We start from the raw sequence: 23,044 nt of genomic DNA, 5'->3' as shown, positions 1-23,044 counted from the left end.
CCTTTGTGAATTGTATGACGGGGAGTTGGTTTTTATTATGTAATTCATTTATAGGGTTTAGTATTTGATGGTTGTTTTGTTGTGTGTATTGGGTTGCTTTCTTTAAAAGTGTACAGATCAGTGGCGGAGTTAATGCTTGTTGGGGGGAGACAAACAAAGGGGAACACTTTTTTATTTATTTATTTATTTTCTTTTGTATGAATTATTGCGTGTTGCAAACAGGCAATGAAGTCTGATAAAAGTCAAAAAGTCTCTCTCTCTCTCACACACACACACACAGCCAGCAAGACACACAGAGCCAGCCAGCTCAGCGATGACATCACAAACATCTCTCTCAGGTGACTCCTATGACATCACAGAGCACGTACATTCCGTTGCTTGCCGTCTGTCAACCACTCAGTCACTGCCAGCCAGACTGGCTGGCTGACTGGATGGTGGGGCTGCTTGCTGCTGCTGCGTACCTTAGCAAGCTTATTTGCTTGACCGGCCTTCCTCCTCCGCCCACATGCCCACCTATGTCCGATCTGCTGTTCACCTGGATCACAGCTCCGCCCCAACAAGGCAGAGCCTCCCAAGAATGGTACAAACTCACCCACGATCCCCTCCACGGAAAGCTATAGCAAAAGGCAAAAGCATTATACGTAATGAAGAGGAACCCGAGTCCAAGACGCATCCGACCAGCCATACATATTTGTGTGTATTAAAGATCACATTTTATTACATTTAGATTTTCTGTACTTTATTACATCTTTTTGTGATTTTTAAATGTATTGTTTCTTTTCCTTATATATGTATGTATGTATGTATGTGTGTGTGTGTCTGTGTGAAAGTGTATGTGTTTGTGTGTCTCTGTGTGAAAGTGAGTGTGTGTGTGTCTGTCTCTGTGTTTGTGTGTCTGTCTCTGTGTGAAAGTGAGTGTGTGTGCGTGTGTCTGTCTGTGAAAGTGTGTGTGTGTGTGTGGGTGTGACAGTGTGTATGAGTGTCTGTCTGTCATGTAACTCGCACATCTGTGAGGGCACCATTTTTGCAGAAAGAGATGTACACATTTTGGAGCAACATATGCTGCCATCCAGACATCGTCTTTTCCAGGGACGTCCCTGCATTTTTCAGCAGGATAACGCCAAACCACATTCTGCCCAGATTACAAGCGCATGGTTGCGTAGGCAGAGAGTGCGGGTGCTAGCATGGCCTGCCTGCAGTCCTGACCTGTCTCCGAATTGAGAATGTGTGGCGCACTATGAAGTGCAAATTAAGACAACGAAGGCCCTGTGCAGTTGCGCAGCTGAGGAAATGCATAATGGATGAATGGGGGGAAATCCCGCTTGCTAAACTTAACCAAGTGGTGTCTTCAGTGCCCAAGTGCTTAATAAGTGTTATTAAAAGAAAAGGTGATGTTACATAGTGGTAAACAGTCGACTGTCCCAACTTTCTTGGTTTCTTTTCACTGCTAATGAGATGCTGTAGAGTGAGTTAGTTATATTGCTTTCAGGAGCTCTAATCGTATTGATGAGTTCATGCAGCATTTGTAATTGAATTTCAAAAAGTAATCCTTGCTGTCTGGCCTGTGTGTATGAGATGTACTCTGTCAATCTTTGGCTAACAACTGAAACATTGGTAGAACAGAAATGGCAACATAAAAAAGAAAAGTACATTTTAAAAGAGCACATTAAATAGGATGAATATACAGTTTTTTACAATCACTTTGTCACTCATTTCAGAACCTTGATGTCATTTTTCAAAACTCTAGACACAAAACTCAAAACGGTCATCACTTGTAACACAGGCTGTCCAATGTTCAAAACATTGCATTGTGCATTCATATCTTTAAAGAAACCTTGCACTTGCAGACTTGTTGGTTCAAATAATTCATTTATCATGAAATACCATAGTAACATTTATTTAGATCACCCACACAGAAGATACCGATAGTTTCACTGTGTAGTTGTTCGTACAATCATTAAATATTGTAGTACAAAATATGTGATACATGTTTCATTATGGTACTACACATAAATACATCACTGTAAAAGGACTAGTAGAGAGAATACTACAGACACAGTGGAATCATTGAACAAAATCTGAAATGTATTGATGCAATACAATCAAATCACACCATAGGTTTCTTTGAAGCCATGCAACAATAATTAGCTACAAAAAAGAACAAAACTACAGTAAAATGTCAACTGCAGTGTTCCTCACCTGGCTTAGTGTAAAACAAAGGATTGATTACTGTACTTCTGAATTTCCATCAGCCCTGTGTTCAGGTTCAGGTTCTCACAACCATTTTTCACAAGAGGCATCTTGAAACTGAACATACCTGAACATACTCAGTCATCAGCTGCTTCACTCTGTCTGCATTTCTTTCAAAAGGCACACTATACTCTGTGCTACACATTGGTATGCAGTATACAGTCATTTGACAATTGAGAGTAGCCTAATGTTTAGTGCATGCTGAAGACTTGCCGCTTCTCAGTACGGAAATTTCTGATGATTGAGGCCACAGTTGATCCTGAGTTGATTCTGAGGTTTGATTGAATCATTGTAGCTGCCTCAGTCATGGTCATGCCATGATTTACAACATGCTCTACAACTATTTCTCGGATTTCACTGGACACTATTTGCTGTTGCTGCCGCTGTCTGGTCCGTGGCCTTGTCCTCTACCACGTTCCCCCAACACCTCTCAAATGAGGCCCATGGCTGCCTCTCTGGTGAGGCCTAAGCCCTCCTCTATGACGAGGCCCACGACCACCTCTCAGAAGGGGTGCATGTCCCCTTCCATTCCTTTGACCACCACGTCTTCCTCCTCCCACTGCTTGACCTCTATTGTGACCTGGATGACTTGCCGGCTCCATGTTATCACTGTGTTGCTGGGGTGGATAGCACTCATTTCACTCGATACTCGTACCACAATGTGAAATCAATCATCAATAACCAGTTGGCAGTATTGGAAAAGCAATTACAAGGGCCTGCATACATACAGTAATGTCAAATCTGATGTGGAAGAACAATCATCTTCAACCAGGTTGGAGCGTTAGTTGCAATGCCTTTAATACACGCAGCGTGGAGAGGAACAGTGACTCAAGTAGATCCCAAAGTCGCTCTGCCTTCATTTTAACAGTCAGAGCTTTTATACACAAAAATCAAAGAGCTGGTTATAATCAGAAAGTCATTACTATGTTATCTTAAAAGTTAGCTAAGCAGAATTTATATCATTATAGGACAGAGTTCATAGATCAACACATGGATTAGGGAGCAGGCACTTCAATCATACTGTTTGACATTGTCTCCAAGATTCTCATCGTAAATAACAAACAGAAATCAAACTACCTTCTGGCCTGACCTTCTAGCTTGACCTTATCTTTCTTAAGTATACAAGAGAGAAAAACAGGTATTAGAGAAAAAAATTCTAACTTTCCTTCCACACTGCAAACATGGTGTGGAAAAGTGCTACATGATGATGAATGATGATGAAATATTACATCCATAGATAATGTAGTCCAACTGGTTCATGCTCCTCGTTTATTGATGTCAATGGATCTCATTATCCTGAAACTTTCATGATCGAAACATGGAATATTGTTTGTCAGTTTCCATAAAATTATGCATTAAGAGTAATGCAACAGTCACTTATCATTTTGAGCAGCTGTATCAATTGATAGTTACATCTTTGTAATGAAATGAATAGACAGTGATCTCAGATGTAATGTGTGAATTGCATTTTGAAATGGTAATACTTTGATGTTAAGTTGTGTCATTTTAGTTCAATGAACAAATGATCTGAGGTTGATGTGTATTGTATCCAAGCAATTGTAAAAAAGTGTTAGAGTTTTGAAAAATGTGCATTTTGATCATCGGGTGTGAGTTTAGTGTCTAGAGTTTTGAAAAATGACATCAAGGTTCTGAAATGAGTGCCAAAGTGATTGTAAAAAAGTGTAATATCAGGGGACAGTGGCTATTAGTGATCTGGCCTTCCGTGGCCTCTGTATTAATGTAACAGGTCACATTGTATGTGTACACTGATACTTGATAGTATAATATAGTACAAGTAAAAAACATACATAGGTATCATAGAAGTATTTTGCAGAAATGATTATGGATAGTTATCAAAATGGAGAGGAAATGCTAAATCCAGTCTCCCCAGGCTGAGCTTCTATTGCTGCACCTGCTGGCCCCACTATATGGATAGAGCCACACCAAGTACAAGAGTCTCCCCATTGCTATTTATATCTCCCTATCCAATCTTATATACGTGTCAGGGTGGGGTGCCTATTCCCCTGCATGCTTTGAAACCTATAGCACCTGGGACGCACACTTGGGATCCGGTTCCTCTGCCCCTCACATACACATGAGGAATCCTAGGTGCTCAACACGTCATACTGTCTCTTTCATCTCATGTGTAAACTATGGACAAATACATGACTAAACGTGTTTAGTTGCTTTTCCCAGAATGCTTTGCGCCACGATATGCAAATAACGGGGACTATGATTGGCTCCCTGACATTACCCACACTGCGACTGATGCTACCCATTTCACTACCCAACAAAGACCCATAATATGCGTGTGTCTGTCTGTCTGTCTGTCAAAGTATGTGTGTGTGTGTCTGTGTGTGTCTGTGTCTGTCTGTCTGTGTGTGAAAGTGTGTGTGTGTCTGTCTGTCTGTCTGTCATGTAACTTGCACATCTGTGAGGGCACCACTAATGCAGAAAGAGATGTACACATATTGTTTATTTTCCATATATATGTATGTATGTATGTATGCATGTCCAATTGCTTTGACAATACAAATGAATTGAATTGAGAGGGAGAGAGAGAGAGTAAGAGAGAGAGAGACAGACAGACAGACAGACAGACAGACAGAGAGAGACACACACACACACACACACACACACACACACACAGAGAGCCAGCCAGCCAGCTCAGCGATGACATGACGAGCCTCTCTCAGCTTACTGCTATGACATCACAGAGCACGTACATTCCGTTTAACAAATCGTTAAACAAAAAAGGTTATAAACACATTGACTACAATACCGGTTAGTAAGACGAAGGTGAGTCTCTCGTTAGTATTATTAGTCAGACATTCAATAACTACGCAGGTTAGTATTTATGTCAGGTAACTTCTCGTTATATATATATCAGTCTCATTTACGTTTAGGTGCCGAGAAAGATCCTATTTGTTACCACAATTTCCCTTAACTGATTATTATTCAATGATTAAGGATAGGCAGGGCCACCAATAATCTAATGTCTATTAACTTGTGTCAATTTCAGACTAAACAGTTAAACAGGAATGAGAAGATATTTCTCGGCGTTGACAGATTTTATTTCTAAAATTATCAACAAAACAGTTTAATGCAACTCACATTTATATTTAAGAAAACTAAATGATATTACACATTCTAGAGTTATGAATCACAGATTAACATTTCTAATTGATTTCTCAAATGTCATGAATCACAAACTCCAAACTGTTAAACTTATGTGAACTTCGTCGCAGAGAGGCCTCTCTGGCTTCGGGCTCAGATAACAGCACACGGCACGAGGTCCGTGTGGTTTGGAACAAAGGCAGTCCGGTTCGGCTTTGTCCAAGAACTTCCACTCAGTCGATGCACCTGGAAGTTGGGGTTTCGCGAATGTAGAGTCTTTTCCAAACAGATTTTCCATTGGTTTGAAGGCTCCAAGGTTGTGCACAAAATCTTCTTTGTAAGCATGGTTCCACCGTAGTTACTTGAAGACGAAGTCTTTGAGGAAAGCAGGGCCCTGTTTGTTCCAAGGGTCAAGTTTCTTAAGACTCAAATAGCTATTTAAGTGACTGACACTTTCGTATTCAGTCGACTTAGTCAATTGTCCAGCTGTAAAACTCCACTGATCAGGTGGGTCTGTGAAGTTATTTATTTAATAAAGTCCTTTAAAATAATTCTTCGCTCAATCTCCTTCTCCCAGTTTAACTCTTCTGTTGCCGGCAAAGACTTGGTTGGTTTCTGATTCCGGTTCTGGCAACAGAGCTACAGGTTGAGCTGTGGCAGCGAGTTTCTGGTTCAGGTGAGAGAGAGAGAGAGAGAAAGACTGTCCGCTGTTCCTTAAAGTCTGTCAGATCAGTAGGTGATTGGTCCCTGAGTTCTTGAGATTGGATTTCGGTTTCAGCCCCCAGTGTCCTATTGGAGGGAGGCTTTATTTATGACTGATGTCAATCCATGCCATCTTTTGGAAATGCCGGTTGGCCTGGGTTCGTAGCTCTATGTCGGGATTTCGGCTCTCATCCACTTCAAAGAGTTTTTATCACCTACAGGCCCCTTTCTCCAGACATCTCATAGCAGAATTCCAAACTATTTGGCCTCTTCTCGGTGCCATCCTCCCCAAAACTGTCACTTTGATGCAAACCAGTTCCAAGCTGATGAGCTAAGGAAATCTGATAACTTTGGGGGGGGAGCGGTCTTCTTTAGATCAGTGCTTCAGCTCAGAGCCCAAATGCTCTTATCCAAATACACCCAACATAACGCTACATATGTATGTATGTATGTATATATGTGTAGAAGGAAAATTAGAAATTATTTTCTTACACCTGTTTTTCTCTCTTGTATACTTAAGAAAGATACGGTCAAGCTAGAAGGTCAGCCCAGAAGATAGTTTGATTTCTGTTTGTTATTTACGATGAGAACCTTGGAGACATTGTCAAACGGTATGACCTACGTGCCTGTTCCCTAAAACCATGTGTTGACCTATGAACTCTGTTCTATAATGATATATGTTCTGCTTAGTTAGCCTTTAAGATAACATTGTAATGACTTTCTAGCATGTATGGATGTATGTATGTATGTATATATATATATAAATATATGTATGTATGTATGTCCAATTGCTTTGACAATACAAATGAATTGAATTGAGAGGAAGAGAGAGAGAGAGAGAGAGAGAGAAAGAGAGAGAGAGAGACAGACAGACAGACAGACAGACAGACAGCTCAGCGATGACATGACGAGCCTCTCTCAGCTGACTGCTATGACATCACAGAGCACGTACATTCCATTGCTTGTCGTCTGTCAACCACTCAGTCACTGCTAGCCAGACTGTCCCTAAGACAAAGTGTACAATACTTCAATTATATCTCCTCCAGACAGATAAAGAGTATTAAGAGCTACGATGAAGTTACCCAGGAGACGTAAAAAGCTTGCATCACCTGGTATTTCCTGGAGGTCACCCATCCAAGTACTAACCAGGCCCTGGCCCATTTAGTTTCTAAGGTCTGACGAGATCGGGCACGTTCAGGACGGTGTGGCCGCAAGCCGAGATGCCTGGCTGCATGATGTCTCTTAAAGGCTGGCGGGTATTGACGGAATTTCCAGCATAAAAAAAAAAAAAAAAATAGAAAAATGGAGGGAAAAATATCAGTGCAGGAAAGGGTGTTGAAAGTAGCCGGGTACGTGTACAATTCTTCAATTATATCTCCTCCAGACTGAAAGAGAGTATTAAGAGCTACGATAAAGTTACCCAGGAGACGTAAAAGCTTGCAGCACCAGGTATTTCCAGGAGGTCTCACATTCAAGTACTGACCAGGTCCTACCCCGTTTAGCTTCCGAGATCTGACGAGATCGGGCGCGTTCAGGATGGTGTGGCAGCAAGCCGAGATGCCTGGCTGCATGATGTCTCTTAAAGGCTGGCGGGTATTGACGGAACTTCCAGCAAATAAAAAAATAAAAAGAAAAAAAGAAAAACGGAGGGAAAAAAATCAGTGCCGCAAAGGGTGTTGAAAGTAGCCAGGTACGTGTACAATTCTTCAATTAAATCTCCTCCAGACAGAAAGAGAGTATTAAAAGCTACGACGAAGTTCCCCAGGTGACGAAAAAAGCTTGCAGCGCCTGGAATTTCCAGAAGGTCTCACATTCAAGTAATGACCAGGCCCTGCCCAGTTTAGCTTCCGAGAGCTGACGAGATGGGGCGCGTTCAGGACAGTGTGGCCGCAAGCCAAGACGCCTGGCTGCATGATGTCTCTTAAAGGTTGGCGGGTATTGACGGAACTTCCAGCAGAAAAAATAAATAATTATAAAAATAAAAAAATTGATGGAAAAATATCAGTGCAGCAAAGGGTGTTGACAGTAGCTGGGTACGTGTACAATACTTCAATTATATCTCCTCCAGACAGAAAGAGAGTATTAAGAGCTACGATAAAGTTACCCAGGAGACGTAAAAGCTTGCAGCACCAGGTATTTCCAGGAGGTCTCACATTCAAGTACTGACCAGGTCTTGCCCCGTTTAGCTTCCGAGATCTGATGAGATCGGGCGCGTTCAGGACGGTGTGGCCGCAAACCTAGAGGCCTGGCTGCATGATGTCTCTAAAAGGCTGGCGGGTATTGACGGAACATCAAAGAAAAAAAAAGAAAAAAAAATAGAAAAATGGAGGGAAAAATATCAGTGCAGCAATGGGTGTTGAAAGTAGCCGGGTACGTGTACAATACTTCAGTTATATCTCCTCCAGACAGAAAGAGAGTATTAAGAGCTACGATAAACTTACCCAGCCGACGTAAAAAGCTTGCAGCACCTGGTATTTCCAGGAGGTCTCCCATCCAAGTACTGACCAGGCCCTGCCCCACTCAGTTTCCGAGATCTTACGAGATCGGACGCGTTCAGGACGGTGTGGCCGCAAGCCGAGATGCCTGGCTGCATGATGTCTCTTAAAGGCTGGCGGGTATTGACGGAACTGCCAGCAATAAAAAAAAAAAAAAAAAAAGAAATAGAAAAATGGAGGGAAAAATATCAGTGCAGTAATGGGTTTTGAAAGTAGCCGGGTACGTGTACAATTCTTCAATTATATCTCCTCCAGACAGAAAGAGAGTATTAAGAGCTACGATGAAGTTACCCAGGAGACGTAAAAAGCTTGCAGCACCTGGCATTTCCAGGAGGTCACCCATCCAAGTACTGACCAGGCCCTGCCCCGTTTAAATTCCAAGATCTGATGAGATCGGGGGCGTTCAGGACGGTGTGGCTACAAGCCAAGAGGCCGGGCTGCATGATGTCTCTTAATGGTTGGCGGGTTTTGACGGATCATCCAGCAAAAAAAAAAAAAGAGAAATGGAGGGAGAAATACCAGTGCAGCAAAGGGTGTTGACAGTAGCCGTGTACGTGTACAATTCTTCAATTATATCTCCTGGAGACAGAAAGAGAGTTTTAAGAGCTACGATGAAGTTACCCAGGAGACGTAAAAAGCTTGCAGCACCTGGTATTTCCAGGAGGTCACACATCCAAGTACTGACCAGGCCCTGCCCCGTTTAGCTTCCGAAATCTGATATGATCGGGCGCGTTCAGGACGGTGTGACTACAAGCCAAGAGGCCTGGCTGCATGATGTCTCTTAAAGGCTGGCGGATATTGACGGAACTTCCAGCAAAAAAATAAAATAAAAAGAAAAATGGAGGGAGAAATATCAGTGCAGCAAAGGGTGTTGAAAGTAGCCTAGTACGTGTACAATTCTTCAATTATATCTCCTGGAGACAGAAAGAGAGTATTAAGAGCTACGATGAAGTTACCCAGGAGACGTAAAAGGCTTGCAGCACCTGGTATTTCTAGGAGGTCTCCCATCCAAGTACTGACCAGGCCCTGCCCCGTTTAGCTTCCGAGATCTGACGAGATCGGGCGCATTCAGGACGGTGTGGCCGCAAGCCGAGAGGCCTGGCTGCATGATGTCTCTTAAAGGTTGGCGGGTATTGACGGAACTTCCAGCAAAAAAAAAAAAAAAAAAGAAAAATGGATGGAAAAATATCAGTGCAGCAAAGGGTGTTGACAGTAGCTGGGTACGTGTACAATACTTCAATTATATCTCCTCCAGACAGATAGAGAGTATTAAGAGCTACGATAAAGTTACCCAGGAGACGTAAAAGCTTGCAGCACCAGGTATTTCCAGGAGGTCTCACATTCATGTACCGACCAGGTCCTGCCCCGTTTAGCTTCCAAGATCTGACGAGATCGGGCGAGTTCAGGATGGTGTGGCCACAAGCCGAGATGCCTGGCTGCATGATGTCTCTTAAAGGCTGGCGGGTATTGACGGAATTTCCAGCAAAAAAAAAATAGAAAAATGGAGGGAAAAATATCAGTGCAGGAAAGGGTGTTGAAAGTAGCCGGGTACGTGTACAATTCTTCAATTATTTCTCCTGGAGACAGAAAGAGAGTATTAAGAGCTACGATGAAGTTACCCAGGAGACGTAAAAAGCTTGCAGCACCTGGCATTTCCAGGAGGTCACCCATCCAAGTACTGACCAGGCCCTGCCCCGTTTAAATTCCAAGATCTGATGAGATCGGGGGCGTTCAGGACGGTGTGGCTGCAAGCCAAGAGGCCGGGCTGCATGATGTCTCTTAATGGTTGGCGGGTTTTGACGGAACATCCAGCAAAAAAAAAAAAGAGAAATGGAGGGAGAAATTCCAGTGCAGCAAAGGGTGTTGAAAGTAGCCGGGTACGTGTACAATTCTTCAATTATATCTCCTGCAGACAGAAAGAGAGTATTAAGAGCTACGATGAAGTTACCCAGGAGACGTAAAAAGCTTGCAGCACCTGGTATTTCTAGGAGGTCAGCCATCCAAGTACTGACCAGGCCCTGCCCCGTTTAGCTTCCGAGATCTTACGAGATCGGGCGCATTCAGGACGGTGTGGCCACAAGCCGAGAGGCCTGGCTGCATGATGTCTCTTAAAGGTTGGCGGGTATTGACGGAACTTCCAGCAAAAAAAAAAAAAAGAAAAATGGATGGAAAAATATCAGTGCAGCAAAGGGTGTTGACAGTAGCTGTGTACGTGTACAATACTTCAATTATGTCTCCTCCAGACAGAAAGAGAGTATTAAGAGCTACGATGAAGTTACCCAGGAGACAAAAAAGCTTGCAGCACCAGGTATTTCCAGGAGGTCACCCATCCAAGTACTGACCAGACCCTGCCCCTTTTACCTTCCGAGATCTTACGAGATCGGGCGCATTCAGGACGGTGTGGCCGCAAGCCAAGAGACCTGGCTGCATGATGTCTCTTAAAGGCTGGCAAGTATTGACGGAACTTCCAGCAAAAAAAAAAAAAAAAAAAAATAGAAAAAGGGAGGGAAAAATATCAGTGCAGCAAAGGGTGTTGAAAGTAGCCGGGTACATGTACAATTCTTCAATTATATCTCCTCCAGACAGAAAGAGAGAATTAAGAGCTACGATAAAGTTACCCAGGAGACGTAAAACCTTGCAGCACCTGGTATTTCCAGGAGGTCTCCCATCCAAGTACTGACCAGGTCCTGCCCCGTTTAGCTTTCGAGATCTTACGAGATCGGGCGCGTTCAGGACGGTGTGGCCACAAGCCGAGAGGCCTGGCTGCATGATGTCTCTTAAAGGTTGGCGGGTATTGACGGAACTTCCAGCAAAAAAAAAAAAAAAAAATAGAGGGAAATATACCAGTGCAGCAAAGGGTGTTGAAAGTAGCCGGGTACGTGTACAATTCTTCAATTATATCTCCTGGAGACAGAAAGAGAGTTTTAAGAGCTACGATGAAGTTACCCAGGAGACGTAAAAAGCTTGCAGCACCTGGTATTTCCAGGAGGTCACACATCCAAGTACTGACTAGGCCCTGCCCCGTTTAGCTTCCGAAATCTGATATGATCGGGCGCGTTCAGGACGGTGTGACTACAAGCCAAGAGGCCTGGCTGCATGATGTCTCTTAAAGGCTGGCGGATATTGACGGAACTTCCAGCAAAAAAAAAAAAAAAAAAGAAAAATGGATGGAAAAATATCAGTGCAGCAAAGGGTGTTGACAGTAGCTGGGTACGTGTACAATTCTTCAATTATATCTCCTGGAGACAGAAAGAGAGTATTAAGAGCTACGATGAAGTTACCCAGGAGACGTAAAAAGCTTGCAGCACCTGGCATTTCCAGGAGGTCACCCATCCAAGTACTGACCAGGCCCTGCCCCGTTTAAATTCCAAGATCTGATGAGATCGGGGGCGTTCAGGACGGTGTGGCTGCAAGCCAAGAGGCCGGGCTGCATGATGTCTCTTAATGGTTGGCGGGTTTTGACGGAACATCCAGCAAAAAAAAAAAAGAGAAATGGAGGGAGAAATACCAGTGCAGCAAAGGGTGTTGAATGTAGCCGGGTACGTGTACAATTCTTCAATTATATCTCCTGCAGACAGAAAGAGAGTATTAAGAGCTACGATGAAGTTACCCAGGAGACGTAAAAAGCTTGCAGCACCTGGTATTTCTAGGAGGTCAGCCATCCAAGTACTGACCAGGCCCTGCCCCGTTTAGCTTCCGAGATCTTACGAGATCGGGCGCATTCAGGACGGTGTGGCCACAAGCCAAGAGGCCTGGCTGCATGACGTCTCTTAAAGGTTGGCGGATATTGACGAACTTCCACCAAAAAAAAAAAAGAAAAATGGAGGGAAAAATATCAGTGCAGGAAAGGGTGTTGAAAGTAGCCGGGTACGTGTACAATTCTTCAATTATATCTCCAGGAGACAGAAAGAGAGTATTAAGAGCTACGATGAAGTTACCCAGGAGACGAAAAAGCTTGCAGCACCTGGCATTTCCAGGAGGTCACCCATCCAAGTACTGACCAGGCCCTGCCCCGTTTAAATTCCAAGATCTGATGAGATCGGGGGCGTTCAGGACGGTGTGGCTGCAAGCCAAGAGGCCGGGCTGCATGATGTCTCTTAAAGGTTGGCGGATATTGACGAACTTCCAGCAAAAAAAAAAAAGAAAAATGGAGGGAAAAATATCAGTGCAGCAAAGGCTGTTGAAAGTAGCCGTGTACGTGTACAATACTTCAATTATATCTCCTCCAGACAGAAAGAGAGTACTAAGAGCTACGATGAAGTTACCCAGAAGACAAAAAAGCTTGCAGCACCAGGTATTTCCAGGAGGTCACCCATCCAAGTACTGACCAGGCCCTGCCCCTTTTACCTTTCAAGATCTGACGATATCGGGCGCGTTCAGGACGGTGTGGCCGAAAGCCAAGAGGCCCGGCTGCATGATGTCTCTTAAAGGCTGGCGGATATTGACGGAACTTCCAGCAAAAAAATAAAATAAAAAGAAAAATGGAGGGAAAAATATCAGTGCAGCAAAGGGTGTTGAAAGTAGCCTAGTACGTGTACAATTCTTCAATTATATCTCCTGGAGACAGAAAGAGAGTATTAAGAGCTACGATGAAGTTACCCAGGAGACGTAAAAGGCTTGCAGCACCTGGTATTTCTAGGAGGTCTCCCATCCAAGTACTGACCAGGCCCTGCCCCGTTTAGCTTCCGAGATCTGACGAGATTGGGGGCGTTTAGGACGGTGTGGCCGCAAGCCAAGAGGCCTGGCTGCATGATGTCTCTTAAAGGCTGGCGGGTATTGACGGAACTTCCAGCAAATAAAAAAATAAAAAGAAAAAAAGAAAAACGGAGGGAAAAAAATCAGTGCCGCAAAGGGTGTTGAAAGTAGCCAGGTACGTGTACAATTCTTCAATTAAATCTCCTCCAGACAGAAAGAGAGTATTAAAAGCTACGACGAAGTTCCCCAGGTGACGAAAAAAGCTTGCAGCGCCTGGAATTTCCAGAAGGTCTCACATTCAAGTAATGACCAGGCCCTGCCCAGTTTAGCTTCCGAGAGCTGACGAGATGGGGCGCGTTCAGGACAGTGTGGCCGCAAGCCAAGACGCCTGGCTGCATGATGTCTCTTAAAGGTTGGCGGGTATTGACGGAACTTCCAGCAGAAAAAATAAATAATTATAAAAATAAAAAAATTGATGGAAAAATATCAGTGCAGCAAAGGGTGTTGACAGTAGCTGGGTACGTGTACAATACTTCAATTATATCTCCTCCAGACAGAAAGAGAGTATTAAGAGCTACGATAAAGTTACCCAGGAGACGTAAAAGCTTGCAGCACCAGGTATTTCCAGGAGGTCTCACATTCAAGTACTGACCAGGTCTTGCCCCGTTTAGCTTCCGAGATCTGATGAGATCGGGCGCGTTCAGGACGGTGTGGCCGCAAACCTAGAGGCCTGGCTGCATGATGTCTCTAAAAGGCTGGCGGGTATTGACGGAACATCAAAGAAAAAAAAAGAAAAAAAAATAGAAAAATGGAGGGAAAAATATCAGTGCAGCAATGGGTGTTGAAAGTAGCCGGGTACGTGTACAATACTTCAGTTATATCTCCTCCAGACAGAAAGAGAGTATTAAGAGCTACGATAAACTTACCCAGCCGACGTAAAAAGCTTGCAGCACCTGGTATTTCCAGGAGGTCTCCCATCCAAGTACTGACCAGGCCCTGCCCCACTCAGTTTCCGAGATCTTACGAGATCGGACGCGTTCAGGACGGTGTGGCCGCAAGCCGAGATGCCTGGCTGCATGATGTCTCTTAAAGGCTGGCGGGTATTGACGGAACTGCCAGCAATAAAAAAAAAAAAAAAAAAAGAAATAGAAAAATGGAGGGAAAAATATCAGTGCAGTAATGGGTTTTGAAAGTAGCCGGGTACGTGTACAATTCTTCAATTATATCTCCTCCAGACAGAAAGAGAGTATTAAGAGCTACGATGAAGTTACCCAGGAGACGTAAAAAGCTTGCAGCACCTGGCATTTCCAGGAGGTCACCCATCCAAGTACTGACCAGGCCCTGCCCCGTTTAAATTCCAAGATCTGATGAGATCGGGGGCGTTCAGGACGGTGTGGCTACAAGCCAAGAGGCCGGGCTGCATGATGTCTCTTAATGGTTGGCGGGTTTTGACGGATCATCCAGCAAAAAAAAAAAAAGAGAAATGGAGGGAGAAATACCAGTGCAGCAAAGGGTGTTGACAGTAGCCGTGTACGTGTACAATTCTTCAATTATATCTCCTGCAGACAGAAAGAGAGTTTTAAGAGCTACGATGAAGTTACCCAGGAGACGTAAAAAGCTTGCAGCACCTGGTATTTCCAGGAGGTCACACATCCAAGTACTGACCAGGCCCTGCCCCGTTTAGCTTCCGAAATCTGATATGATCGGGCGCGTTCAGGACGGTGTGACTACAAGCCAAGAGGCCTGGCTGCATGATGTCTCTTAAAGGCTGGCGGATATTGACGGAACTTCCAGCAAAAAAGTAAAATAAAAAGAAAAATGGAGGGAGAAATATCAGTGCAGCAAAGGGTGTTGAAAGTAGCCTAGTACGTGTACAATTCTTCAATTATATCTCCTGGAGACAGAAAGAGAGTATTAAGAGCTACGATGAAGTTACCCAGGAGACGTAAAAGGCTTGCAGCACCTGGTATTTCTAGGAGGTCTCCCATCCAAGTACTGACCAGGCCCTGCCCCGTTTAGCTTCCGAGATCTGACGAGATCGGGCGCATTCAGGACGGTGTGGCCGCAAGCCGAGAGGCCTGGCTGCATGATGTCTCTTAAAGGTTGGCGGGTATTGACGGAACTTCCAGCAAAAAAAAAAAAAAAAAAGAAAAATGGATGGAAAAATATCAGTGCAGCAAAGGGTGTTGACAGTAGCTGGGTACGTGTACAATACTTCAATTATATCTCCTCCAGACAGATAGAGAGTATTAAGAGCTACGATAAAGTTACCCAGGAGACGTAAAAGCTTGCAGCACCAGGTATTTCCAGGAGGTCTCACATTCATGTACCGACCAGGTCCTGCCCCGTTTAGCTTCCAAGATCTGACGAGATCGGGCGAGTTCAGGATGGTGTGGCCACAAGCCGAGATGCCTGGCTGCATGATGTCTCTTAAAGGCTGGCGGGTATTGACGGAATTTCCAGCAAAAACAAAAAAAAAAAAATAGAAAAATGGAGGGAAAAATATCAGTGCAGGAAAGGGTGTTGAAAGTAGCCGGGTACGTGTACAATTCTTCAATTATTTCTCCTGGAGACAGAAAGAGAGTATTAAGAGCTACGATGAAGTTACCCAGGAGACGTAAAAAGCTTGCAGCACCTGGCATTTCCAGGAGGTCACCCATCCAAGTACTGACCAGGCCCTGCCCCGTTTAAATTCCAAGATCTGATGAGATCGGGCGCATTCAGGACGGTGTGGCTGCAAGCCAAGAGGCCGGGCTGCATGATGTCTCTTAATGGTTGGCGGGTTTTGACGGAACATCCAGCAAAAAAAAAAAGAGAAATGGAGGGAGAAATTCCAGTGCAGCAAAGGGTGTTGAAAGTAGCCGGGTACGTGTACAATTCTTCAATTATATCTCCTGCAGACAGAAAGAGAGTATTAAGAGCTACGATGAAGTTACCCAGGAGACGTAAAAAGCTTGCAGCACCTGGTATTTCTAGGAGGTCAGCCATCCAAGTACTGACCAGGCCCTGCCCCGTTTAGCTTCCGAGATCTTACGAGATCGGGCGCATTCAGGACGGTGTGGCCACAAGCCGAGAGGCCTGGCTGCATGATGTCTCTTAAAGGTTGGCGGGTATTGACGGAACTTCCAGCAAAAAAAAAAAAAAAAAAAAAAAAGAAAAATGGATGGAAAAATATCAGTGCAGCAAAGGGTGTTGACAGTAGCTGTGTACGTGTACAATACTTCAATTATGTCTCCTCCAGACAGAAAGAGAGTATTAAGAGCTACGATGAAGTTACCCAGGAGACAAAAAAGCTTGCAGCACCAGGTATTTCCAGGAGGTCACCCATCCAAGTACTGACCAGGCCCTGCCCCTTTTACCTTCCGAGATCTTACGAGATCGGGCGCATTCAGGACGGTGTGGCCGCAAGCCAAGAGACCTGGCTGCATGATGTCTCTTAAAGGCTGGCAAGTATTGACGGAACTTCCAGCAAAAAAAAAAAAAAAAAAAATAGAAAAAGGGAGGGAAAAATATCAGTGCAGCAAAGGGTGTTGAAAGTAGCCGGGTACGTGTACAATTCTTCAATTATATCTCCTGGAGACAGAAAGAGAGTTTTAAGAGCTACGATGAAGTTACCCAGGAGACGTAATAAGCTTGCAGCACCTGGTATTTCCAGGAGGTCAGCCATCCAAGTACTGACCAGGCCCTGCCCCGTTTAAATTCCAAGATCTGATGAGATCGGGGGCGTTCAGGACGGTGTGGCTGCAAGCCAAGAGGCCGGGCTGCATGATGTCTCTTAAAGGTTGGCGGATATTGACGAACTTCCAGCAAAAAAAAAAAAAAAAAAGAAAAATGGATGGAAAAATATCAGTGCAGCAAAGGGTGTTGACAGTAGCTGGGTACGTGTACAATTCTTCAATTATATCTCCTGGAGACAGAAAGAGAGTATTAAGAGCTACGATGAAGTTACCCAGGAGACGTAAAAAGCTTGCAGCACCTGGCATTTCCAGGAGGTCACCCATCCAAGTACTGACCAGGCCCTGCCCCGTTTAAATTCCAAGATCTGATGAGATCGGGGGCGTTCAGGACGGTGTGGCTGCAAGCCAAGAGGCCGGGCTGCATGATGTCTCTTAATGGTTGGCGGGTTTTGACGGAACATCCAGCAAAAAAAAAAAAGAGAAATGGAGGGAAAAATATCAGTGCAGGAAAGGGTGTTGAAAGTAGCCGGGTACGTGTACAATTCTTCAATTATATCTCCAGGAGATAGAAAGAGAGTATTAAGAGCTACGATGAAGTTACCCAGGAGACGTAAAAAGCTTGCAGCACCTGGTATTTCTAGGAGGTCAGCCATCCAAGTACTGACCAGGCCCTGCCCCGTTTAAATTCCAAGATCTGATGAGATCGGGGGCGTTCAGGACGGTGTGGCTGCAAGCCAAGAGGCCGGGCTGCATGATGTCTCTTAAAGGTTGGCGGATATTGACGAACTTCCAGCAAAAAAAAAAAAGAAAAATGGAGGGAAAAATATCAGTGCAGCAAAGGCTGTTGAAAGTAGCCGTGTACGTGTACAATACTTCAATTATATCTCCTCCAGACAGAAAGAGAGTACTAAGAGCTACGATGAAGTTACCCAGAAGACAAAAAAGCTTGCAGCACCAGGTATTTCCAGGAGGTCACCCATCCAAGTACTGACCAGGCCCTGCCCCTTTTACCTTTCAAGATCTGACGATATCGGGCGCGTTCAGGACGGTGTGGCCGAAAGCCAAGAGGCCCGGCTGCATGATGTCTCTTAAAGGCTGGCGGATATTGACGGAACTTCCAGCAAAAAAATAAAATAAAAAGAAAAATGGAGGGAAAAATATCAGTGCAGCAAAGGGTGTTGAAAGTAGCCTAGTACGTGTACAATTCTTCAATTATATCTCCTGGAGACAGAAAGAGAGTATTAAGAGCTACGATGAAGTTACCCAGGAGACGTAAAAGGCTTGCAGCACCTGGTATTTCTAGGAGGTCTCCCATCCAAGTACTGACCAGGCCCTGCCCCGTTTAGCTTCCGAGATCTGACGAGATCGGGCGCGTTCAGGACGGTGTGGCCGCAAGCCAAGAGGCCTGGCTGCATGATGTCTCTTAAAGGCTGGCGGGTATTGACGGAATTTCCAGCAAAAAAAATAAATAGAAAAATGGAGGGAAAAATATCAGTGCAGGAAAGGGTGTTGAAAGTAGCCGGGTACGTGTACAATTCTTCAATTATATCTCCTCCAGACTGAAAGAGAGTATTAAGAGCTACGATAAAGTTACCCAGGAGACGTAAAAGCTTGCAGCACCAGGTATTTCCAGGAGGTCTCACATTCAAGTACTGACCAGGTCCTACCCCGTTTAGCTTCCGAGATCTGACGAGATCGGGCGCGTTCAGGATGGTGTGGCAGCAAGCCGAGATGCCTGGCTGCATGATGTCTCTTAAAGGCTGGCGGGTATTGACGGAATTTCCAGCAAAAAAAAAAAAGAGAAATGGAGGGAGAAATACCAGTGCAGCAAAGGGTGTTGAAAGTAGCCGGGTACGTGTACAATTCTTCAATAATATCTCCTCCAGACTGAAAGAGAGTATTAAGAGCTACGATGAAGTTACCCAGGAGACGTAAAAAGCTTGCAGCACCTGGTATTTCCAGGAGGTCACCCAACCAAGTACTGGCCAGACCCTGCCCCGTTTAGCTTCCGAGATATGATGAGATCAGGCGCGTTCAGGACGGTGTGGCCGCAAGCCAAGAGACCTGGCTGCATGATGTCTCTTAAAGGCTGGCAAGTATTGACGGAACTTCCAGCAAAAAAAAAAAAAAAAAAAAATAGAAAAAGGGAGGGAAAAATATCAGTGCAGCAAAGGGTGTTGAAAGTAGCCGGGTACATGTACAATTCTTCAATTATATCTCCTCCAGACAGATAGAGAGTATTAAGAGCTACGATAAAGTTACCCAGGAGACGTAAAAGCTTGCAGCACGAGGTATTTCAAGGAGGTCTCACATTCATGTACTGACCAGGTCCTGACCCGTTTAGCTTCCGAGATCTGACGAGATGGGGCGCGTTCAGGATGGTGTGGCTGCAAGCCAAGAGGCCTGGCTGCATGATATCTCTTAAAGGCTGGCGGGTATTGACGGAACTGCCAGCAAAAAAAAAAAAGAAAAATAGAGGGAAATATACCAGTGCAGCAAAGGGTGTTGAAAGTAGCCGGGTACGTGTACAATTCTTGAATTATATCTCCTGGAGACAGAAAGAGAGTTTTAAGAGCTACGATGAAGTTACCCAGGAGACGTAAAAAGCTTGCAGCACCTGGTATTTCCAGGAGGTCACACATCCAAGTACTGACCAGGCCCTGCCCCGTTTAGCTTCCGAAATCTGATATGATCGGGCGCGTTCAGGACGGTGTGACTACAAGCCAAGAAGCCTGGCTGCATGATGTCTCTTAAAGGCTGGCGGATATTGACGGAACTTCCAGCAAAAAAATAAAATAAAAAGAAAAATGGAGGGAAAAATATCAGTGCAGCAAAGGGTGTTGAAAGTAGCCTAGTACGTGTACAATTCTTCAATTATATCTCCTGGAGACAGAAAGAGAGTATTAAGAGCTACGATGAAGTTACCCAGGAGACGTAAAAGGCTTGCAGCACCTGGTATTTCTAGGAGGTCTCCCATCCAAGTACTGACCAGGCCCTGCCCCGTTTAGCTTCCGAGATCTGACGAGATCGGGCGCGTTCAGGACGGTGTGGCCGCAAGCCAAGAGGCCTGGCTGCATGATGTCTCTTAAAGGCTGGCGGGTATTGACGGAATTTCCAGCAAAAAAAAAAAAAAGAAAAATGGAGGGAAAAATATCAGTGCAGGAAAGGGTGTTGAAAGTAGCCGGGTACGTGTACAATTCTTCAATTATATCTCCTGGAGACAGAAAGAGAGTATTAAGAGCTACGATGAAGTTACCCATGAGACGTAAAAAGCTTGCAGCACCTGGCATTTCCAGGAGGTCACCCATCCAAGTACTGACCAGGCCCTGCCCCGTTTAAATTCCAAGATCTGATGAGATCGGGGGCGTTCAGGACGGTGTGGCTGCAAGCCAAGAGGCCGGGCTGCATGATGTCTCTTAATGGTTGGCGGGTTTTGACGGAACATCCAGCAAAAAAAAAAAAGAGAAATGGAGGGAGAAATACCAGTGCAGCAAAGGGTGTTGAAAGTAGCCGGGTACGTGTACCATTCTTCAATTATATCTCCTGGAGACAGAAAGAGAGTTTTAAGAGCTACGATGAAGTTACCCAGGAGACGTAAAAAGCTTGCAGCACCTGGTATTTCCAGGAGGTCTCCCATCCAAGTACTGACCAGGCCCTGCCCCGTTTAGCTTCCGAGATCTGATGAGATCGGGGGCGTTCAGGACGGTGTGGCTGCAAAGCCAAGAGGCCGGGCTGCATGATGTCTCTTAATGGTTGGCGGGTTTTGACGGAACATCCAGCAAAAAAAAAAAAGAGAAATGGAGGGAGAAATACCAGTGCAGCAAAGGGTGTTGAAAGTAGCCGGATACGTGTACAATTCTTCAATTATATCTCCTCCAGACAGAAAGAGAGAATTAAGAGCTACGATAAAGTTACCCAGGAGACGTAAAACCTTGCAGCACTAGGTATTTCCAGGCGGTCTCACATTCATGTACTAACCAGGCCCTGCCCCGTTTAGCTTCCGAAATCTGATATGATCGGGCGCGTTCAGGACGGTGTGACTACAAGCCAAGAGGCCTGGCTGCATGATGTCTCTTAAAGGCTGGCGGATATTGACGGAACTTCCAGCAAAAAAATAAAATAAAAAGAGAAATGGAGGGAAAAATATCAGTGCAGCAAAGGGTGTTGAAAGTATCCTAGTACGTGTACAATTCTTCAATTATATCTCCTGGAGACAGAAAGAGAGTATTAAGAGCTACGATGAAGTTACCCAGGAGACGTAAAAGGCTTGCAGCACCTGGTATTTCTAGGAGGTCTCCCATCCAAGTACTGACCAGGCCCTGCCCCGTTTAGCTTCCGAGATCTGACGAGATCGGGCGCATTCAGGACGGTGTGGCCGCAAGCCGAGAGGTCTGGCTGCATGATGTCTCTTAAAGGTTGGCGGGTATTGACGGAACTTCCAGCAAAAAAAAAAAAAAAAAAAAAGAAAAAGAAAAATGGAGGGAAAAATATCAGTGCAGTAATGGGTTTTGAAAGTAGCCGGGTATGTGTACAATTCTTCAATTATATCTCCTCCAGACATAAAGAGAGTATTAAGAGCTACGATGAAGTTACCCAGGAGACGTAAAAAGCTTGCAGCACCTGGCATTTCCAGGAGGTCACCCATCCAAGTACTGACCAGGCCCTGCCCCTTTTACCTTCCGAGATCTGACGATATCGGGCGCGTTCAGGACGGTGTGGCCGAAAGCCGAGAGGCCCGGCTGCATGATGTCTCTTTAGGCTGGTGGGTATTGACGGAACTTCCAGCAAAAAAAAAAAGAAAAAAAGAAAAATGGAGGGAGAAATATCAGTGCAGCAAAGGCTGTTGAAAGTAGCCGGGTACGTGTACAATTCTTCAATAATATCTCCTCCAGACTGAAAGAGAGTATTAAGAGCTACGATGAAGTTACCCAGGAGACGTAAAAAGCTTGCAGCACCTGGTATTTCCAGGAGGTCACCCAACCAAGTACTGGCCAGACCCTGCCCCGTTTAGCTTCCGAGATATGATGAGATCAGGCGCGTTCAGGACGGTGTGGCCGCAAGCCAAGAGACCTGGCTGCATGATGTCTCTTAATGGTTGGCGGGTTTTGACGGAACATCCAGCAAAAAAAAAAAAGAGAAATGGAGGGAGAAATACCAGTGCAGCAAAGGGTGTTGAAAGTAGCCGGGTACGTGTACCATTCTTCAATTATATCTCCTGGAGACAGAAAGAGAGTTTTAAGAGCTACGATGAAGTTACCCAGGAGACGTAAAAAGCTTGCAGCACCTGGTATTTCCAGGAGGTCTCCCATCCAAGTACTGACCAGGCCCTGCCCCGTTTAGCTTCCGAGATCTGACGAGATCGGGGGCGTTCAGGACGGTGTGGCTGCAAAGCCAAGAGGCCGGGCTGCATGATGTCTCTTAATGGTTGGCGGGTTTTGACGGAACATCCAGCAAAAAAAAAAAAGAGAAATGGAGGGAGAAATACCAGTGCAGCAAAGGGTGTTGAAAGTAGCCGGGTACGTGTACAATTCTTCAATTATATCTCCTCCAGACAGAAAGAGAGAATTAAGAGCTACGATAAAGTTACCCAGGAGACGTAAAACCTTGCAGCACTAGGTATTTCCAGGCGGTCTCACATTCATGTACTAACCAGGCCCTGCCCCGTTTAGCTTCCGAAATCTGATATGATCGGGCGCGTTCAGGACGGTGTGACTACAAGCCAAGAGGCCTGGCTGCATGATGTCTCTTAAAGGCTGGCGGATATTGACGGAACTTCCAGCAAAAAAATAAAATAAAAAGAAAAATGGAGGGAAAAATATCAGTGCAGCAAAGGGTGTTGAAAGTATCCTAGTACGTGTACAATTCTTCAATTATATCTCCTGGAGACAGAAAGAGAGTATTAAGAGCTACGATGAAGTTACCCAGGAGACGTAAAAGGCTTGCAGCACCTGGTATTTCTAGGAGGTCTCCCATCCAAGTACTGACCAGGCCCTGCCCCGTTTAGCTTCCGAGATCTGACGAGATCGGGCGCATTCAGGACGGTGTGGCCGCAAGCCGAGAGGTCTGGCTGCATCATGTCTCTTAAAGGTTGGCGGGTATTGACGGAAC

The 23,044-nt window shown here is 44.9% G+C and overlaps 11 non-coding genes and 38 pseudogenes across 11 annotated transcripts; all 49 read right to left on the bottom strand.

Moving 5' to 3' along the window:
• Window positions 1-549: 549 nt before the first annotated feature.
• On the bottom strand, window positions 550-664 carry LOC136722611 (U5 spliceosomal RNA). Its single transcript, XR_010806342.1, has one exon. It is a non-coding gene; the product is annotated as a U5 spliceosomal RNA (small nuclear RNA).
• Window positions 665-7,166: 6,502 nt separating this feature from the next.
• LOC136722555 (uncharacterized) lies at window positions 7,167-7,285 on the bottom strand (annotated as a pseudogene).
• A 218-nt stretch (window positions 7,286-7,503) lies between these two features.
• LOC136722485 (uncharacterized) lies at window positions 7,504-7,622 on the bottom strand (annotated as a pseudogene).
• A 223-nt stretch (window positions 7,623-7,845) lies between these two features.
• Window positions 7,846-7,964, bottom strand: LOC136722607 (uncharacterized; annotated as a pseudogene).
• A 223-nt stretch (window positions 7,965-8,187) lies between these two features.
• Window positions 8,188-8,306, bottom strand: LOC136722512 (uncharacterized; annotated as a pseudogene).
• Window positions 8,307-8,525: 219 nt separating this feature from the next.
• On the bottom strand, window positions 8,526-8,644 carry LOC136722527 (uncharacterized; annotated as a pseudogene).
• A 226-nt stretch (window positions 8,645-8,870) lies between these two features.
• LOC136722468 (uncharacterized) lies at window positions 8,871-8,989 on the bottom strand (annotated as a pseudogene).
• Window positions 8,990-9,200: 211 nt separating this feature from the next.
• Window positions 9,201-9,319, bottom strand: LOC136722520 (uncharacterized; annotated as a pseudogene).
• A 216-nt stretch (window positions 9,320-9,535) lies between these two features.
• LOC136722467 (5S ribosomal RNA) lies at window positions 9,536-9,654 on the bottom strand. Its single transcript, XR_010806328.1, has one exon. It is a non-coding gene; the product is annotated as a 5S ribosomal RNA (ribosomal RNA).
• Window positions 9,655-9,869: 215 nt separating this feature from the next.
• LOC136722571 (uncharacterized) lies at window positions 9,870-9,988 on the bottom strand (annotated as a pseudogene).
• A 210-nt stretch (window positions 9,989-10,198) lies between these two features.
• On the bottom strand, window positions 10,199-10,317 carry LOC136722642 (uncharacterized; annotated as a pseudogene).
• Window positions 10,318-10,527: 210 nt separating this feature from the next.
• On the bottom strand, window positions 10,528-10,646 carry LOC136722634 (uncharacterized; annotated as a pseudogene).
• A 211-nt stretch (window positions 10,647-10,857) lies between these two features.
• On the bottom strand, window positions 10,858-10,976 carry LOC136722475 (uncharacterized; annotated as a pseudogene).
• A 220-nt stretch (window positions 10,977-11,196) lies between these two features.
• On the bottom strand, window positions 11,197-11,315 carry LOC136722496 (uncharacterized; annotated as a pseudogene).
• A 210-nt stretch (window positions 11,316-11,525) lies between these two features.
• Window positions 11,526-11,644, bottom strand: LOC136722553 (uncharacterized; annotated as a pseudogene).
• A 216-nt stretch (window positions 11,645-11,860) lies between these two features.
• On the bottom strand, window positions 11,861-11,979 carry LOC136722641 (uncharacterized; annotated as a pseudogene).
• A 210-nt stretch (window positions 11,980-12,189) lies between these two features.
• LOC136722632 (uncharacterized) lies at window positions 12,190-12,308 on the bottom strand (annotated as a pseudogene).
• A 208-nt stretch (window positions 12,309-12,516) lies between these two features.
• On the bottom strand, window positions 12,517-12,635 carry LOC136722640 (uncharacterized; annotated as a pseudogene).
• A 208-nt stretch (window positions 12,636-12,843) lies between these two features.
• LOC136722576 (uncharacterized) lies at window positions 12,844-12,962 on the bottom strand (annotated as a pseudogene).
• Window positions 12,963-13,178: 216 nt separating this feature from the next.
• LOC136722478 (uncharacterized) lies at window positions 13,179-13,297 on the bottom strand (annotated as a pseudogene).
• Window positions 13,298-13,520: 223 nt separating this feature from the next.
• Window positions 13,521-13,639, bottom strand: LOC136722606 (uncharacterized; annotated as a pseudogene).
• Window positions 13,640-13,862: 223 nt separating this feature from the next.
• LOC136722511 (uncharacterized) lies at window positions 13,863-13,981 on the bottom strand (annotated as a pseudogene).
• Window positions 13,982-14,200: 219 nt separating this feature from the next.
• On the bottom strand, window positions 14,201-14,319 carry LOC136722526 (uncharacterized; annotated as a pseudogene).
• A 226-nt stretch (window positions 14,320-14,545) lies between these two features.
• Window positions 14,546-14,664, bottom strand: LOC136722466 (uncharacterized; annotated as a pseudogene).
• Window positions 14,665-14,875: 211 nt separating this feature from the next.
• Window positions 14,876-14,994, bottom strand: LOC136722519 (uncharacterized; annotated as a pseudogene).
• A 216-nt stretch (window positions 14,995-15,210) lies between these two features.
• On the bottom strand, window positions 15,211-15,329 carry LOC136722645 (5S ribosomal RNA). The gene has a single exon (XR_010806360.1). It is a non-coding gene; the product is annotated as a 5S ribosomal RNA (ribosomal RNA).
• A 215-nt stretch (window positions 15,330-15,544) lies between these two features.
• LOC136722570 (uncharacterized) lies at window positions 15,545-15,663 on the bottom strand (annotated as a pseudogene).
• Window positions 15,664-15,882: 219 nt separating this feature from the next.
• On the bottom strand, window positions 15,883-16,001 carry LOC136722623 (5S ribosomal RNA). Its single transcript, XR_010806353.1, has one exon. It is a non-coding gene; the product is annotated as a 5S ribosomal RNA (ribosomal RNA).
• Window positions 16,002-16,210: 209 nt separating this feature from the next.
• On the bottom strand, window positions 16,211-16,329 carry LOC136722631 (uncharacterized; annotated as a pseudogene).
• A 221-nt stretch (window positions 16,330-16,550) lies between these two features.
• On the bottom strand, window positions 16,551-16,669 carry LOC136722626 (5S ribosomal RNA). The gene has a single exon (XR_010806356.1). It is a non-coding gene; the product is annotated as a 5S ribosomal RNA (ribosomal RNA).
• Window positions 16,670-16,889: 220 nt separating this feature from the next.
• LOC136722474 (uncharacterized) lies at window positions 16,890-17,008 on the bottom strand (annotated as a pseudogene).
• Window positions 17,009-17,223: 215 nt separating this feature from the next.
• On the bottom strand, window positions 17,224-17,342 carry LOC136722639 (uncharacterized; annotated as a pseudogene).
• Window positions 17,343-17,552: 210 nt separating this feature from the next.
• On the bottom strand, window positions 17,553-17,671 carry LOC136722499 (uncharacterized; annotated as a pseudogene).
• Window positions 17,672-17,879: 208 nt separating this feature from the next.
• On the bottom strand, window positions 17,880-17,998 carry LOC136722575 (uncharacterized; annotated as a pseudogene).
• A 216-nt stretch (window positions 17,999-18,214) lies between these two features.
• On the bottom strand, window positions 18,215-18,333 carry LOC136722505 (5S ribosomal RNA). Its single transcript, XR_010806331.1, has one exon. It is a non-coding gene; the product is annotated as a 5S ribosomal RNA (ribosomal RNA).
• A 211-nt stretch (window positions 18,334-18,544) lies between these two features.
• Window positions 18,545-18,663, bottom strand: LOC136722484 (uncharacterized; annotated as a pseudogene).
• Window positions 18,664-18,873: 210 nt separating this feature from the next.
• LOC136722501 (uncharacterized) lies at window positions 18,874-18,992 on the bottom strand (annotated as a pseudogene).
• A 220-nt stretch (window positions 18,993-19,212) lies between these two features.
• On the bottom strand, window positions 19,213-19,331 carry LOC136722604 (uncharacterized; annotated as a pseudogene).
• A 210-nt stretch (window positions 19,332-19,541) lies between these two features.
• LOC136722516 (uncharacterized) lies at window positions 19,542-19,660 on the bottom strand (annotated as a pseudogene).
• Window positions 19,661-19,876: 216 nt separating this feature from the next.
• LOC136722491 (5S ribosomal RNA) lies at window positions 19,877-19,995 on the bottom strand. Its single transcript, XR_010806330.1, has one exon. It is a non-coding gene; the product is annotated as a 5S ribosomal RNA (ribosomal RNA).
• A 212-nt stretch (window positions 19,996-20,207) lies between these two features.
• Window positions 20,208-20,326, bottom strand: LOC136722637 (uncharacterized; annotated as a pseudogene).
• Window positions 20,327-20,536: 210 nt separating this feature from the next.
• On the bottom strand, window positions 20,537-20,655 carry LOC136722613 (5S ribosomal RNA). Its single transcript, XR_010806344.1, has one exon. It is a non-coding gene; the product is annotated as a 5S ribosomal RNA (ribosomal RNA).
• A 210-nt stretch (window positions 20,656-20,865) lies between these two features.
• On the bottom strand, window positions 20,866-20,984 carry LOC136722592 (uncharacterized; annotated as a pseudogene).
• A 216-nt stretch (window positions 20,985-21,200) lies between these two features.
• LOC136722633 (5S ribosomal RNA) lies at window positions 21,201-21,319 on the bottom strand. The gene has a single exon (XR_010806359.1). It is a non-coding gene; the product is annotated as a 5S ribosomal RNA (ribosomal RNA).
• Window positions 21,320-21,544: 225 nt separating this feature from the next.
• On the bottom strand, window positions 21,545-21,663 carry LOC136722557 (uncharacterized; annotated as a pseudogene).
• Window positions 21,664-21,879: 216 nt separating this feature from the next.
• On the bottom strand, window positions 21,880-21,998 carry LOC136722500 (uncharacterized; annotated as a pseudogene).
• Window positions 21,999-22,208: 210 nt separating this feature from the next.
• LOC136722620 (5S ribosomal RNA) lies at window positions 22,209-22,327 on the bottom strand. The gene has a single exon (XR_010806350.1). It is a non-coding gene; the product is annotated as a 5S ribosomal RNA (ribosomal RNA).
• Window positions 22,328-22,537: 210 nt separating this feature from the next.
• On the bottom strand, window positions 22,538-22,656 carry LOC136722590 (uncharacterized; annotated as a pseudogene).
• A 216-nt stretch (window positions 22,657-22,872) lies between these two features.
• On the bottom strand, window positions 22,873-22,991 carry LOC136722621 (5S ribosomal RNA). Its single transcript, XR_010806351.1, has one exon. It is a non-coding gene; the product is annotated as a 5S ribosomal RNA (ribosomal RNA).
• Between the last annotated feature and the right edge of the window lie 53 nt (window positions 22,992-23,044).

This window comes from Amia ocellicauda, unplaced genomic scaffold, assembly GCF_036373705.1.
Source record: "Amia ocellicauda isolate fAmiCal2 unplaced genomic scaffold, fAmiCal2.hap1 HAP1_SCAFFOLD_139, whole genome shotgun sequence".
NCBI lineage: Eukaryota > Metazoa > Chordata > Actinopteri > Amiiformes > Amiidae > Amia > Amia ocellicauda.
Note: the sequence above shows the minus strand (reverse complement) of the source record. Positions and strands in the feature narration are given on the sequence as shown.